At 35.9% G+C, this 15,909-nt stretch overlaps 1 long non-coding RNA gene, 2 other non-coding genes and 1 pseudogene across 6 annotated transcripts; all 4 read right to left on the reverse strand.

Moving 5' to 3' along the window:
• Positions 1-7,772: 7,772 nt before the first annotated feature.
• On the reverse strand, positions 7,773-12,401 carry LOC107887185 (uncharacterized). 4 transcript variants are annotated; one of them, XR_001681052.2, is made up of 8 exons: positions 12,081-12,401; positions 11,167-11,272; positions 10,740-10,832; positions 9,265-9,359; positions 9,107-9,165; positions 8,607-8,727; positions 8,368-8,449; positions 7,773-8,241 (listed from the first exon to the last, which is right to left on the reverse strand). It is a non-coding gene; the product is annotated as an uncharacterized lncRNA (long non-coding RNA). The 4 variants fall into 4 exon arrangements; XR_005915609.1 differs by having other exon boundaries at positions 9,964-10,832; positions 12,081-12,323; XR_005915602.1 differs by having other exon boundaries at positions 9,265-10,832; positions 12,081-12,350.
• Positions 11,600-11,679, reverse strand: LOC121225451 (uncharacterized; annotated as a pseudogene).
• LOC121225485 (small nucleolar RNA snoR20a) lies at positions 11,740-11,832 on the reverse strand. Its single transcript, XR_005923349.1, has one exon. It is a non-coding gene; the product is annotated as a small nucleolar RNA snoR20a (small nucleolar RNA).
• Positions 11,890-11,970, reverse strand: LOC121225477 (small nucleolar RNA snoR64a). The gene has a single exon (XR_005923343.1). It is a non-coding gene; the product is annotated as a small nucleolar RNA snoR64a (small nucleolar RNA).
• Positions 12,402-15,909: the final 3,508 nt, after the last annotated feature.

Here is a 15,909-nt window from a genome sequence, read left to right on the forward strand (position 1 = left end):
CAAACCGATCCAAAAACAGTCTGAAGATCCGATTCATCAAATCCATAAATACTGCGGGGGCATTAGTGAGCCCAAACGGCATCACTAAGAACTCGTAGTGACCGTATCTCGTTCTGAAAGTAGTTTTGGGTATATCCGAATCTCGAATTCGCAACTCATAATAACCCGATCTCAAATCAATCTTTGAAAACACTGAGGCTCCTTTTAGTTGATCAAACAGATCATCAATGCGTGGTAACGGATATTTATTCTTTATAGTCACTTTATTCAGCTGACGATAATCGATGCACAACCTCATGGTTCCGTCCTTCTTTTTCACAAACAATACTGGTGCACCCCAAGGTGAGAAACTTGGTCGAGCGAAGCCTCTATCCGTCAACTCTTGCAACTGAGCTTTCAATTCCTTTAATTCTGTTGGTGCCATACGATACGGAGATATCGAAATCGGTGTAGTCCCAGGTACAAGCTCAATACCAAACTCTACCTCCCGAACAGGTGGTAAACCCGGTAATTCTTCGGGAAAAACATCCAGATATTCACAAACCACCAGCACAGATTCAGGCTTCTTTTCTAACTCTTTGTCATCAAGTACATACGCAAGGTATGCTTCACACCCCTTTCTTACATATTTCTGAGCCAACATCGATGATATTATAGCTGGCAACCTACTCAAGCCAGTAGACTCAACTCGGATTATCTCATTATTTACACACCTCAAATCAATGGTTTTTCTTTTGCAATTTACAATTGCATCATGTACGGTTAACCAATCCATACCGAGGATAACATCAAATTCATCAAACGGTAAAAGCATCAAATCGGCCGGAAAACAGGAACCTCGGATTACTAGGGGACATTTCTTACACACTTTATCAACAAGCACACAATGACCCAAGGGTTCGACACTCTAATAACGAACTCAGTAGACTCAACAGGTAAAGTCTTAATGGATGCTAAAGTCTCACATATATAAGAATGAGTAGAACCAGGGTCAATCAATGCAATCACATTGGTATCAAAGAGAGTCAATGTACCGGTAATAACATCAGGCGAAGAAGCATCCTCGCGTGTACGTATAGCATAAGCTCTGGTAGGAGCACGAGCCTCAGATCTGGTTGTAGCGTCTCTAGATCCTCTCTGACCGCCACTAGGATTTCCCGCATTCTTAGATGGTCTACCTCGAGCAGTAGTAGCACCCAGTTTCCCACTCTGATTTACATTCTGTTCAGACAGTCTCGGGCAATCCTTGATAAAGTGGTCAGCTGATCTGCACTTATAACAGGAGTGGTCATGGAATCTACAACTTCCCGAATGCCATTTACCACAATACTGGCACTCCGTCCTGTCTCGACGATCATTTCCAACACTGGCCACCGAAGTGACTCGTGTACCCACAGGGGGTCGATCACGATCTCGTCTAGAAAAGCCCGAAGTGTCCCTAGATCGGCCTAAACCATCTCTATATTTCTTCGATAACTGTTGAAAGGGCTTTCCCGAAGATCTCTTACAAAACTCCTTTGCTCCCATATCAGCTTTTCCTTTCTCCTTACTGAGCTCTTCAGCTTTGCAAGCTCGTTCGACAAGTACCACAAATTCTCGGATTTCTAAAATGCCAACATACAGCTTTATATCATCGTTCAGTCCATCCTCGAAACGTTTACACATCACAACTTCTGAAGAAATGCATTCTCGAGCGTACCGGCTAAGCCTTACAAACTTTCGTTCATAATCAGTAACCGACATGGAACCTTGTTTAAGTTCAAGAAATTCCTTCTGTTTTTGATCAATGAATCTCTAACTGATATACTTTTTTCGAAACTCGGGTTGGAAAAACTCCCAAGTTACTTGCTCTATGGGCACAACAGAAATCAACGTATTCCACCAATAGTAGGCAGAATCATGTAGCAAGGAGATAGTACACTATAGGCATTCATCGGGTGTGCAAGATAATTCATCGAGTACTCGAATAGTGTTGTCCAACCAAAATTCAGCTTGCTCGGCATCATCGCTGTCCGTAGCTTAAAATTCAGTAGCCCCGTGTTTTCGGATTCTGTCAACTGGGGGCTTATTTGACCTTATTTGGTCAGTTACCGGAGGTATTGTAGGTGCGGGGGTTGTATTAGTCGGGAATGGAGGTTGTGGAACAGCCGTATTAGTTCGAATGTATTGGTTGAACCAATCATTCATCACGCTATAAAAAGCCTGTCTAGCTTCGTCATTCTGATTACTAGCAATAGGTTGAGAGTCCACCGGCGCTGTCCCTTGTGCGGGAGCAGGCGCTACACTCTCAAGGTCATCAGCTACCGCTCGGTTGGGATCGGGATCCATTACTATAAATAAACACATTTTTAACTGTCAGAAATCGCCACACTATCAAATAAACATACAATGGCATGTATAGCTAGACCCGAACGTAGTACGGTAGTCCTAGAATCGATTAAACTGTAGCTCTGATACCAATAAAATTGTAACACCCCGTACTCGAGACCGTTGCCGGAGTCGAACAGGAGGTGCTAACGGACTTAATTCATTTACTTACACAGTTCATTTTAAAATTTCCAGACAAGCTGGTTAACTGCGTCACTGTCACCTTAAAAATCATATCTCGAGTTCCAAAACTCGAAAACTGAATTCCGTAAATTTTCCCTAAAACTAAACTTATATTTCCATCTACAAATTTTTTTTCTAGAATTTTTGGTCGAGCCAATTAGTACAGTTTATTAGTTAAATTCTCTCCTGTTTTAGGGTTTGACTACTCTGACCTTCATGCATTACGACTTAGATATCTCCATGTACAGAGCTTCAATTCTTATGAAGTTTGTTTCTAATGAAACTAGACTCAAAAAGGAATCCATAAATATGAAGCATGACGTCTAATTGTCTTTGGTTAATTTATGGTAAATTTTCAAAGTCAGAACAGGGGATCCAGTAATCGTTCTGGCCCTTTTTCACGAAAACTTAAACATATCATAAAATACGGCTCCTATGGTCGTTTCGCTTCTTCCATATGAAAATAGACTCATCAAGGTTCGTTTACATAATTTATTCATTATTTAATTACATTTCTACTATTTTTAGTGATTTTTCAAACTCACATCACTGCTGCTGTCAGCATCTATTTTAAGGCAGATTTCACCTATTCATAGTTTTCCATGAATCAACTAGCAAATTGACATACATTATTATCAAGGGTAATCCCGATTAGCCATGACGTACGTAGCACCAATAGGACCGTGATTGGCCATTCCAATGGCTAGTCATTACCAAACATTTCCACACCACTTAATAACCATATCACAAGACCATAATGTTATACTTCGAAATATACGAGCCATTTTCGCATGGCTATACAAATACACATTACAAAAGGGTACTTAATTAACAACAAGGGTCAGCCCTATACATGCCGTTTTCAAAATTGAACTAAAAGAGTACCAAAAAGTGGCTTAGATAGTGTGGACGACTTCGACTTTGACAATCTCGAGTCCGATAGCTGACGAGCAAAATCTATAAAACAGAGAATTAAAGCAGAGAATAAGCATTTCGATGCTTAGTAAGTTTTAAGCAATGAAATCATTTAAAGGAATGACATAATAATATCAAGTTTATTTGTTCATCCCTTGGCCGAATAGAAACATAACCGAGATATCACTTTTATCATTAATATCACAAAGGTGAAACCAATTTATCCGACCAACTCCAATCCACAACCGAATGCTCTCATCTCAAATGTCCCTATCCATTTCATGCATATGCAGACACATTCATAACAATGACATTGAACTCTCATATTCGGAACTCATACATCATAATCAGGTCATAAACGTTCGGATGATTTAAATAATGTGCTAAGCATTCCCATCAAATTTCAAAGTCATAATTGAAGTATATTCACATTCTCAACAGGGGTAAATTACTTACCTGGTTGTCTTACAGTAAGTAGCGCATGTTATTAAAATTATTCCAGCATGTATTATATGATTTCTCGTAAGAACACTTACGGGTTTTCACCCTCAAATATTATGCTGGTGCAACATCCTTCGGAATAAAGTCCAACTCTTAGCACCGGATCAAAAGCCCTTTGAGACCAAGCTCGGATTAGACTACTGGCTCGAAGGCCCTTCGGAACTAAGTCCGGTTATGACACTGGCTCTAAAAAGCCCTTCGAAACTAAGTTCGGTTATTAGCACTGGCTCAAAAGCCCTTCGAGACCAAGCTCGAATTTAGACCCCGATTAGCATTCACACGTATATGCATATATATATCATATCACATCTGGATATCATTCCTGATATTCGAATACAATTACAACATGTTTACTAACCATACATCGATCGATTCATTAATCCACAAGATTTCTATAACCATTCGGCTACAAGTAAATACCTTACTTATTTATTTTACCATGTAATTCAAGTAGAATCGTCAAGTCACGAGTTAATTATTATGCTCATAGACAAATAATTGCCTTATTAAATCGTGAGCTAAATTTCATTACTCAAAGACTTACCTCGGAGGTTGTCGAATGATTTCAACGGCTATTCGATCACTTTTTCCTTTCCCTTATCCAACTTTGATCCTCTAAGCTCTTGAGCTAAATCAAACAAATTTACTTCTCAATCAAACACATACATACGGCAACCATATACATTTCAAAAACCAATTCATTCGTATCATTTGTCCATATATTAGCTTTTAGCATATTTGGTCATTAGAGCGACCTATTTAACTTTCAAGCATTCATTTCTAATTTTAATTAAACAATGCCGAATGCCACTAACTACTAATGCCACACACACACATATGCATAAAATTCATCCATACATAACCTATAGCTCATTCGGTCATTCATCTCTCAAACCTATCAAAGCTTCATATCGAACTTCCTTGGTCGAATACACATATAAGCACATAATGCACTTTTGGCATTTTTATTTATTTCATGATACATTCGGCCTTGGCATAATTTCATTAAAAATCCCTATTAGCCACTTCACCAATCAATTATATCATCTACTTAATATTTCATAACTTATCATGCTAGCTGAATATTATTTATTCAAGTTCATCATCTTCATATTCGGCATTAGCATCAAATATAATAGCCAATTCTTCCCACTTTGAATCTATGCATCCATTTAATCATAGTTTGTTCAAACACTCATACAACAAGATTCATCCAATTTAACAAGAAACAAAAACTTTATTCCTCCGTAGCTACAATGGCCGAAAGGTCTAGACATCTCAATACCGAAATTTCTAACATGGGTTGCCTAAAGAATTTGGTAGGGAGTTCAAATTTATCTAACATTTCAAGTAACTTAACACATCCATATAGCTAACATGCTAGTAGTATCAAAGCATCAACTAAAATTTTGAAGCCTCTTAGCCGAATCCTAACTCTCCAACAACCCCAATTTCATCCATGAGATAAATAGAAGTAGGCTAACCCTCCAAAGGATGTGTAAACCTCCAAAAGCAACATTGAACATACCTTAATCTAAAGAACCACCTTGGCCGAACTTCCCCTCTTCTTCTTCCTTCAATTCACGGCAATGGAGGAGCAACGTAGCTAATTTTTTGTTTCTCCCCTACTAACCACTATTATTTTATTACCCATGTTCTTTATTTTATTATTTCTAACATAAAACACTAACATAAAATGTTTATAATACATTTTAACCCATAGCATGGCCGGCCACTACTTGTCATAGGTGGAAATTTGACATGCAAACCCATTATTTTCATAACATGCACTAATAGATCCTTATAGATTAACCCATCACATTTCAAAGTGTCACACATAAGTCCTATTAACTAAATTCACATGCAATTGACCAAATCGAAGCTCAAAACTTTCGCACACTCATATTCACATATTTTAGACAATAAATATTATACTCCAATGCTTTGGTGACTCGGTTTAGCGATCCCAAAACCACTTTTCGACTAGGGTCAATTTAGGGCTGTCACAATCAGAGTTTAAATTCAACACCAACTCTTGCCGCCCTCTGTTAGCAAAATAAATGCTCTTTGCTTGCCATGGGGTTCGAACCCATGCCTCCCCTTAAATGCTCCATACGCTACTTGCCACTAAGCCACAAGGCTTTTTGTGTCACAATTTCTCCAACAATATTCTTAAGGCCTATCTACTACACCTAGGGTTTGATTCACCTTAAACCAAAATTTTTGCTAGAGTCCAGGTTTGAACCCAGGACTTCTCCAACACTTCTCAACACACTTAACCACTAAAACAAGCCTTCAACCACTGCCATGCTCAAGGCCTAAAACTTCTAGGCCCAAATTCAGGGTGTTACATTTGTGTTGAATACTAAAGATCCAAAATTGAAAATTAAATCAGTTCTTGTGGTATGTGAGTTTCCTGATGTGTTTCTAGAAGAACTACCAGGTTTGCCTCTTATCAAACAAGTTGAGTTTGGTATTGAATTGGTTCTGGGTACAACACCAATTTCTATTGCTCCTTATAGAATGACTCCAATGGAATTGAGAGAATTGAAAGTTCAGTTGTAGGAACTAACAGAGAAAGGCTTTGCAAGACCTAGTTGTTCTCCATGGGGTGCACCAGTGCTCTTTGTGAAAAAGAAATATGGTTCGATGAGATTGTGCATAGATTATCAGTAGCTTAATAAGGTGACTGTTAAGAACAAGTATCCACTACCTAGAATTGACGATTTTTTTGATGAATTGAAGGGAGCTACTGTGTTCTCCAAGATAGATTTGAGATCCAGATATTTTCAGTTGCGAGTTAAAGAGTCAGATGTTCCGAAGACTGCTTTCCGGGCTAAGCATGGCTATTATGAGTTCCTTGTGATGCCATTTGGCTTGACTAATGCTGCTGCCATTTTTATACACTTAATGAATTGAATTTTTAGACCTTACTTGGATAAATTTGTAGTTGTGTTCATTAATGATATCTTGATTTATTCTCATGATAAGACTGAGCATTCAGAGCATTTGAGAACAATTTTATAGACTTTGAGAGATAATTAGCTTTATGCCAAGTTTAGCAAAAGTGAGTTCTAGTTACGAGAAGTTGGTTTTCTTGGACATATAGTCTCAGGTGAAGGTATTAGAGTTGATCCGAGCAAGATTTTAGCCATTTTTTATTGGAAACCTTCTAGGAATGTATCAGAGGTTAGAAGTTTTCTTAGTCTTGCCGGTTATTATAGATGATTTGTAAAGGGATTTTCCATGATAGCTACTCCATGAATAGACTGAAAAGTGTCAGTAGAGTTTTGACAAGGCATTGTTGACTGAAGCTCCTGTCTTAGTACAACTAGAATTGGGTAAAGACACTACAGGAAAATAGACTTTTAGCGGCGTTTTTTTTCCTTTAGCGGCGTTTTTAAGCGCCACTAATACTTTTAGCGGCGCTTTACCAAGTGCCGCAAAAAACGTCACTATATGCAACGCCGCAAAAGTTCGTGGTTTTTTTTGGAAAAAACGCCGCTAAAGACCAGGACTTTTAGCGGCGCTTTTATAAAAACGCCTCTAAAGACCGGGACTTTTACCGGCGCTTTTATGAAAAATGCCGCTAAAGACTAGGACTTTTAGCGGCACTTTTATGAAAAACGCCGCTAAAGACCAGGACTTTTAGCGGTGCTTTTATAAAAAACGCCGCCAATTTACCCAATTTTGCCATATGTATTTTTGCACCTATATCCAACCCTCCTGCAATAAATTCAACCAAAATAGCAAATATACCATGAAATCCAACCAAAACATGCAAATTTAAATAATACAAAATTATATGAAAAATATATTATATAAATTGTTTATTGGTCAAAATAATATTGGTCTAAGGTCATATCCCAATATGTTTTACATATATATATATAACCTTAGCTAATCCAGTAAATATCTGCCAATATGTTTTACATTTTCTCCGGAGAAAATGTTTATTGGTCTGTGCCAAAGGTAAGCCGTGCCCACAAACACTTTCTTCTCATTTGATGCTTTGTCCAAAATACACCATAGACGATTCTTGATAGTCCTATTAACCCGATGACCCATGGCTTGCCTGAGTGTCCTGGTCGTGAACCCAAGTGCTGCTATTTTCCTCTGTATGAGCCACGACTCTCCATCACTAGTTAAGATCCCTTACCCCAAAAGATCATGAAATGCAGCCTGCCAATGAGGCCCTTTGGGGTAATTATCGAACCGGTTCTAGAGAATGTGCTCAATGTTTTTGGGGTGACAAGTGACAGTGTAGAACCCATGCTTGCGAGCCAAAAATGGAACAGCAATATATTAAAACATTGCTTTACACTAAAACTAGCAGATTATATTAGAACATTGTTTACCTTAAAAATATGTATAAATTAAAATCAACTAAGGCTAAAATACCTGAGGAAGTGCTTTGACACAGCTGCGATAAGTATAAAGCACGCACTGATGCCATCTCCTTCCCATCCTGGATAAGTGTGTTCTGCCATGCCATCAAATACAAGATCAGAGACTAAAACAAAACACTAAAAAGTTTATCAAAATTTTGCAATTAACTTTAGACTCTAACTAGCTTGGGCAAAAAATAAGTATTTATGCATATAAGCAAAAAGGAGAAAAAATAAAATAAATTGACATACAAGCTGATTGAGAGCTTTTGTGTCCTCTGTAAGAGCAGAAATGATAAGCAGAAGTAATCATGATGTGGTTCATATTTCTGTCCAACATCATAATGGAGAACTTAAAGAACTTCTCCATGCTCTGTAGATTATGAAATTATCCAACTCATCAGAAAGAAAAGAAAAACAATCAGCCAAAAGAAAGAAGCAATAATTGGAAAAACAAGGACAATCCATTTAATTGCAAAAGAAAGAATGCTGACAAGTAAACCAGGAAGTTTATCTTACAATGCAACTGAACATTAGCATTTTGAATTCAAGCAACATATATCAACATTTTCAGTTTCATATATGAATTTAAACAATGTTGAAAAACATTCAACTTTTGTGATAATTGATGGATAGAATGAAGATTCAGAGGTCTAGTGCTCTACCTTCCAATAGAATGACGACTTGACATAAACAAACACAGAACTGGTAGGCCAATTTGCACAAATTTATAAAAAAAATAGTAACCAAACCTTGGGAAAAATGTAGAAGTTCGACATCTTCCAAAATCATAGTTCTTGTACTTCTCTAGCTGTAAAAGTTTAAAAAAATCCATCGTAATAAACTGCCCAATTTACATGTATAAGAAAATAAGGAACTATCACAATGAATATCTTGGGAAACATCTTACCATAGCTGCCATTCCTTTGCTTGTCAATATGTATCGAGCATGAATCAAACCATAAAGCATCTCTGCCGCAGATTCAACTAATTCATTTTGCTCTTCTGTAAACATATCCCTTATCAATTTCAACCCAAGACAAATTTACCCATTGCAAGAAAAATATATAAATTTCTATCATATGAAATTCAAGATCATATGATACAAAATGAAAGGAAAAGTAATTTCATTTATTTAGACAATAATAAGGATTTATTTATAAGATACAAAATGTTTTTCATGTGAATTTTATAGCTTATGTTTAATTAATAAATACAATATATTTTATTAGCACTACATCGAATATTTATTAGGAAATTGAGATTTCATATTATTCAACAAATATCGTAATCAAACATAGTTATACAAACCTTTGCCTATTACTAAAAACATACAAATATATATACACTATGATCAAAACCTCAATTAATTTGTTACCGTCGGAGAGAAACTCTAATTCTTTACCAAAATGCAAAGCTTTCTTTATTGAGTGAAATGAGGAAATAGCATTTGAGAGTTGATGGAAAAGGATGTAGGACCATAGTGTGGACCCTTTTGAATACATATATATAGAGAACAAAATTCAACACATTATGCAAAGCAAAGCAAAACAATCTAGAATCAATGTGAACACAACAACTTCCCCTCAAAGAAAATTCTAAGACTAACCAGCCACCGTAAAAGGTCCCCTTCCGTAACCTCATTCTTCAGCCTTAGCCACCAATTTTCAGTTCACCCTTCCCTGTTTTCAAATCCTCTCCTGAAGTCCTTTACCGTACCATCCCTTTTTCACTAATGAGTAAACTACCATGCTTTGATTTGCTCCTTGTGTTACTCTTCACTGTCATTGCCTTGGCCTCTAATAGTGTCACCGTCGCTACACCAATAACCCAACAATTCAAAGAAGCCCCACAATTCTACAACTCTCCAGATTGTGCTGTGCTGGTTGATGAAGATGAATCAGATGGTGAAGCCTCCATCTTGTGCTCGGATCAAGCAGTTCATGTGGTAATGACTCTTGACACGGCTTACATCCGGGGATCCATGGCGGCTATTCTTGATCATATGAAATTTCTATCATCCACTAATTATTTAGATCTCTTTCTGCTTCGTAACTTACATACAAGTACAACTTGTTCCCTTCATGCTTAAATAAGACTTATTTAAAAAATATATAAATTTTAAAGAGGCCCTCAACCTTATCTTTTTCCTTGCTCTCTTCACAAAATTGGAAGTCCTTATTTTGTTATTTTGGCAGCTTAAAGAAAATGAATACATGTAAAAAAGGGAATGTCTGTGCTACTCACCACTTTGATTTTATCCTAACCCAAAAAGAATAAACAAAAATGCCACTAAAACCAACTGTAATCATTGTTTATACCGAATAAAAGCAAAACAAAGTCATCAGATGAACCAAAGACAGCAAAGAGAGAAGAAAAACTAACCCAAATTCCTCGTAGTTGCGTGAACAATGTCTCCCTTTTCCAGAGCAGATCCCCATGAAGAGGCCATCCACATGATTTAATGGGTCATCTTAACTAAACAGCCAAAAACAAATGATAAGTAGATAACGAAACATCTCAAAAACAAACAACAATGTATTGAGGCCAACCATCAGATCAAAATTGAACAAAGCCTCTTTCAAGTCAAATGTTATCAAAATACAACTCATCAATGATTAGAAAAATGAGGCCACATTTGCTGCAATTTCAGAGTCACATCATACCAACCATTGACTATAAATTATAAAAATTTTCATTTTAATTTCTAAAATTCTCGATAATGGATATCCTTTAAAACATTCTATCAATTTAATGTTTATCCCTATAATGTAAAACAAGATTATTATAAATCAAATTCTGGATGACAAACCTCGACATTCAAAATGTTGAACAAAGCCCTCAGATCTCATAGCTATATCAGGTCATTCGCAGTATTAACGAATTGGTTTTCATTAAAAGAATTTACCAATCATCAGCTGTGAGAAAAAAGAGATGCAAGAATAAGAGAAAAGAAGAATATAGAGAAAGAGAGAATTATAGATAGAAACCAGAGAAGATAGAGTAACAGAAATAGAAGGAGAAAGAAAGAAAGATTGAACAGATGAAGATAGTAAATGCTCTAACACGAAAATCAGTCCTGCTCCATTCAATGAGTTTTCCATCACTGGGCAAATATCCACTTGACTAAAATTTAATTAAGTTTCAATGTCTGTCAAAACCTCTGTAAATCGAGATTAATACTCTGAAATTCATCTGTCTAAGCACCACATTTAAAAAAACAGAACAAAAACTAAAACTCAGTTGTCTGTGTCAGATATCAAGATCTCATCTAAAAAACTCAGACAGGGATAACTAATTCAAAGATTTCTCATCATAAACAGACAGAACTGAAGTAAAAAATCTTAAATAAGATAATATGGATATTATTTTGTGTTTAAAGAAAGCCTCAGACCGTCCTAGTTCATGAGTTTCTACAAATTCATACAGCACAGATAGAACTGCATTTCAGAAAATCTCAAATAGTTTCATCATTGGCTTCTTTCACAAATTGCAAGAAAAAGATTAAAATCAAAATAAATAAAGAAATAAAGAGGCAACAGATCTTCCTATTCAAATAAACGAAATCATAATACTCGATTTTGAAATTTTTCGAGTATTATTCGATTCGAATGTTCATTATTTGGCCTCCATTTTGATAGAAAATAAGTAGTGCAATGTTTAGTAACAAATGGAGAAAAAAATGAACAATTTATCAGAAAAGAAGCAGGTTGATAATGAAAAAACCTAGAGATCAAACAGATGGCTGAAGAAACTAAGATCCCAACGGTAGATCCCATTTTGTGACGGTATAACGATAGATCCCAACGGCGGCGCAGATGATTGAGGCGGCGTCGATGCTACTGCTGCTTCTTCAGCCATTGCTTCTACTAATTTCAGGTGAAATTTTAGGATTTCTTTGGGGAGGGGGGAGGGGGGAGGGAACTGATTTTGGGAAAAAGAAAGGAGGGAAAAAAAAGAGATTTTGGGATTTCGGGGGGAAGGGGGAACCGATTTAGGGAAAAAGTTTTAAGGCATTTTGGGTAATAAAACGGCACCGTTTTGGGTAAGATTTTTTGCGGCGTTTGCTTATCTTTTGGGCGTTTTTTAAAAAAACGCCGCAAAAAATTATTTTTTTTACACAAAATGGTGCCGTTTTGCTCTGCTAAAAATCTATTATTTTTTTAATATATATAAACTTTATCATTATCTCTTAAATAATTTAAACTATATTGATAATTTTAATATATTAAAACAAATATTATCTTTTTTATAATTATATAAGAAATTAATTAATATATAAATTAAAAAAATCAGTCATATACCCAAAAATAACTTTAAAATTATTTTAATTAATAGTATTTTATTTTTTTCATTTTTGACATGTGTTTTTCTATATTTTTACTTTTAAAATTTTTCTCAATAAAATCCAAATGTTGTTTCAATTTTCCAATAGTAAACCCTAAACCTAAACCCCAAACTATAAACCTATATCCTAAACCCTAAATATATGTACATTACAAGGGATAAAAGTAAGTAAAAAAGAATCTTATTACTTACCTAAACCCAAAAATAATTTGATTTTTTGTTATCTTATCAAAAATCCTAACTCTTAAACCTTAATAGCCTAACCCCTAAAACCATGAACAGTACTACGATCCTAACTGTAAAACAAAAAACCACAAACTCTAAACCAAAAACAATAAACATTATATCATAAACCCTAAACCCTTAAACCATGAACATTAAACCTTAAACCTTAAACATTATATTATGAACATAAGCTTTTACATTAATATCTATGTATATACACATCAACATCTATATGATGTTTTTTAGAGTTTAGGGTTTTAGGGGTTATAGTTTAGTGTTTAGGGGTTTTTAGGATTTAAGGGTTTAGTGTTTTAAGGGTTATAGATTAGTGTTTATTATTTTTTTGGGGTTTAGGGTTTTAGGGATTATATGAATTTTAGCGGCGTTTTTCCAAAAGCGCCGCTAATGCTCTGGTTTTTAGCGGCGTTCTTCCAAAAGCGCCGCTAATGCTCTGGCTTTTAGCGGCGTTCTGCCAAAAGCGCCGCTAATGCTTTGTTTTTAGCGGCGTTTTAACAAAAAACGCCGCTATTGCTCTGTTTTTAGCGGCATTTTACCAAAAACGCCGCTATTGCTCCGTGTTTTATAATTTTTGCGGCATTTTTTGATAAAATGCCGCTAAAAACGCCGCTAAAGCCCTATTTTCCTGTAGTGAGAGTTTGTGATTTACAATGATGCATCCTGGAATGGACTAGGCTATGTACTTATGTCGGAAGGAAAGGTAATTGATTATGCCTATAGACAGCTAAAGCCACACAAGAAAAATTCTCCGATACATGATTTAGAACTAGTTGCCATTGTATTTGCGTTGAAAATCTGGAGACATCACATGTATGGTGAGAAGTGCCGAATATTTACTGATCATAAATTTTGAAATACTTGATGACTCAGAAAGATTTGAACTTGAGGCAAAGAAGATGGCTAGAGTTGATTAAAGATTATGATCTAGTGATCGATTATCACCCGGGTAAGGCAAACGTAGTTGCTGATGCTTTGAGTAGAAAATCTTTATTTGCATTAAGAGCTTTGAACACTAGTTTAACCTTATAGGATGATGGTTCTATCTTAGCAGAATTAAGAGTTAAGCCAATGTTTCTTGAAGAAATTTGTGAAGTTCAAAAAGATGACATGAGTTACAAGCCAAAAGAGCTCAGTGTGAGTCGGGTATAGAGTCAGATTTTTAGATCGGTTCTGACAGTTGTTTAATGTTCAGAAATTAGATATGTGTACCAAAGAATGATGAGCTTATTCGAAAGATTTTAGAGGAAGTACATAGCAGTTCCTTGTCTATTCATCCAGGTAGTACAAAGATGTATAATGATTTGAAGAAAATGTATTGGTGGGTAGGAATGAAGAGAGATCTCTCAGAGTTTGTTTCTAGATGCTTGATCTGTCGTAGGTAAAAGCTGAACATCAGGTACCTTCAGGTTTATTGCAGCCTGTGTTAGTTCCTGAGTGGAAATGGGAAAGAGTTGCCATAGATTTTGTGATAGGATTGCCGTTGACATCGAGAAAGAAAGATGTAGTATGGGTTGTGATTGATAAGCTAATGAAGTCGGCTTATTTTATTCCAGTTCGTATGGATTATTCACTTGACAAGTTGGCTGAGTTATATATTTCAGAGATAGTCAGACTACATGGAGTACCGTTATTGATCATTTCAGATAGAGACTCAAGATTCACTTCGCGGTTTTGGAAGAAGTTACAGGAAGCTTTGGGCACAAAGTTAAGTTTTAGTATAGCTTTCCATCCTTAGACTGATGGTCAATCAGAAAGATTTATTTAGATACTTGAGGATATGCTCAGATGTTGTGTCTTAGAATTTCAAGGTAGTTGGGAGAAATATCTGTTATTGGTAGAGTTTGCTTATAATAATAGTTACTAGTCGAGTTTGAAAATGGCACCTTATGAAGCTTTTTATGGATGTAAATGTCGCACATCTTTGTATTGGACAGAGCTTAAAGAAAATCAGATTTACGAGGTTGATTTAGTTAAAGAAACTGAAGAAAAAGAGAAAGTTATCAGAGATTGCTTGAAAGCAGCTTCAGATAGACAGTAGTCTTATGCAGACTTGAAAATAAAAGAGATTATCAAGTTGGTGACAAAGTGTTCTTGAAAGTATCCCCGTGTAAGAAAGTCTTTAGATTGGGCAAGAAAGGCAAACTAAGTCCATGTTTTATTGGACCATTTGAGGTGACTGAAAGAGTTGGACCATTAGCATATCGGTTAGCTTTGCTGCCAGAGTTAGAGAAGATTCATGATGTGTTCCATGTGTACATGTTACGTTGTTACCATTCTGATCCTTCACATGTGATTTCACAGACAAAGGTTGAGATTCAGCGGGATATGACTTATGGTAAAGAACTGTTAAAGATTTTAGCTCGAGAGGTCAAGCAACTAAGGAACAAAAATATTGCACTTGTGAAAGTATTATGGAATAGGCATTGGGTAGACGAGGCTACATGGGAGCCTGAAGAGGTTATGCGAAAACAGTATCCAAATCTTTTCACAGGTAAGATTTTCGAGGATGAAAATCCCTAAAGGGGGAGAAATGTAACATCCCAAAAATAGAGCCTAAATGAAATAGTGGTTGCGAAACCATGAATTCGAGATAGAAAAGTTTATTCTGATTAATTTTTATAATTTACCGAGTGATTAGATGCATGTGTTAGATTATCGATGGAAAATTTTATAGATATCATGCTTAATTTGCCTACTAGGGCATAATTGCAAAAGTTGATAAATATGAGTTTTAGATGCTAAAGGATTAAATTGTAGAGTATAGTTGAAGTAGAGGTCCGTAAATGGTAATTAGACCATTAGGTTTTCATGGAAAAAAATGGACATACATAGATAAAAATAACAAAAGTTTTAATGAAGGGTATTTTAGTCATTTGGTAATTAAAAGATTAAAAAAGGGAAAAAGATGGGAAAATGTGCCCATCTTCTTCATTAGGCCAAAACTCAAGGGTTATCCATAGCTAGG

This window comes from Gossypium hirsutum, chromosome A03, assembly GCF_007990345.1.
Source record: "Gossypium hirsutum isolate 1008001.06 chromosome A03, Gossypium_hirsutum_v2.1, whole genome shotgun sequence".
Classification (NCBI taxonomy): Eukaryota; Viridiplantae; Streptophyta; class Magnoliopsida; order Malvales; family Malvaceae; genus Gossypium; species Gossypium hirsutum.